Raw genomic sequence first — 1325 nt, 5'->3', positions numbered from 1 at the left:
AATTTTTTGAAACTGACTTCTGTACCATTTACTACTTGTTCTGGATACGTTTTTCTTGTTTGTTTTAATTTTGTCAGTGTTCGCCGAAGCTGTTTTTTTCTGCTGTGTATCTAGGCAGTGTTCGCACTACAGAAAAACTGATTTTACCAGGAAAATTAAGCACCCCAAAATCAGCTTAATCCTCTCATTTACAAACCAGACGCAGAAAAAAATGTAAGCTTGTTGACTAGTGTTATTAGATGTTTTCACTGGCTATAATGCAACAGTGTACAGCCCAACCCGTATGTACGTATGTAAAGGATCCATCCAACAGTATTAACACTGTGCGATCGCCCTCTGGTTGGTTGGTGCAGCAAATTAATCCAGTTGTTGAATATTTTGTATAAGGGATAAGTATATAATTAGCAACACCATGTATATTGCAGGGTCCTAAGCTAAACGTGTTGTGGGCCCAAGGGAGGGAAATGTTAGAACAGTACGAATTAAAAGCTTATGAATGAGGATTTGCAGTGTGTTATTTATTTGTATAAAACTTTTATATATAATTTACGATTTAATGAAGTATAAGGTTAAAGAAAAGGGAAAGAAGTGAAATTATTAAGGTATTCAAGACGATTCATTAACATCTCAGTGATTATATATAGCCTTTTAAGAACAGAAAGTTGAGAAGTATGTAGATACAGCCAACTTGAGCTTCAGTTTAAGGATTTACAAGAATTTCCTCGTCCGCATCATCAAGAGACTGGTCCACTAGTTTGCTTCCCAACCCACCCTAACCGCATGAACTCGCCTACAATGCTTCCGTGTGTGCAGATTCAGCACTACCGAATCAGGACGGGACGTTTTTTCGTGCAATCGAGCTTGTTCTTGGCTTACATTCAAGCTACCGGGGCTGCATATTTGCTTTACAGGACTTCATGGAGACCAGCAGCAGAGTGGCGCAGTGGAAGCGTGCTGGGCCCATAACCCAGAGGTCCGTGGATCGAAACCACGCTCTGCTAAATTAATTTTTTAGTTCATTCTTGCTCTAGACATTTTTGTTACAATTGTAAAACAGTCTAGAAAACTTTCAGTTTGCTTAAAGAAGAGTTTTCACTTCTTCCTGAATTCCAGATTTCTTTTTAATTTTTTGCCTGCGAATGTTTTAAATCCTTTACCAAGAGAATAATTTTTTTGGAGAAGTTTTAACTACTGTCAAAGCAGAGGTTTTAGTTGATTCCACTGGACAATAAAGATTGTCCGAAGGTGAATTAAATTTTTCTGAAGGGAAGTAGTTGTTTTATCTGAAGAAGAGTTTCAGTGCTCTCGGAGTTGAGGTATAGTTT

General features: G+C 37.8%; 1 non-coding gene across 1 annotated transcript; it reads left to right on the top strand.

The window, feature by feature from the left end:
- The first annotated feature begins 929 nt into the window (after window positions 1-929).
- Trnam-cau lies at window positions 930-1001 on the top strand. The gene has a single exon. It is a non-coding gene; the product is annotated as a tRNA-Met (tRNA).
- Window positions 1002-1325: the final 324 nt, after the last annotated feature.

The sequence above is a fragment of the Schistocerca americana genome, chromosome 9 (assembly GCF_021461395.2).
Source record: "Schistocerca americana isolate TAMUIC-IGC-003095 chromosome 9, iqSchAmer2.1, whole genome shotgun sequence".
NCBI lineage: Eukaryota > Metazoa > Arthropoda > Insecta > Orthoptera > Acrididae > Schistocerca > Schistocerca americana.
The sequence above is the reverse complement of the archived record's forward strand: the minus strand, read 5'-3'. Positions and strand labels throughout refer to the sequence as shown.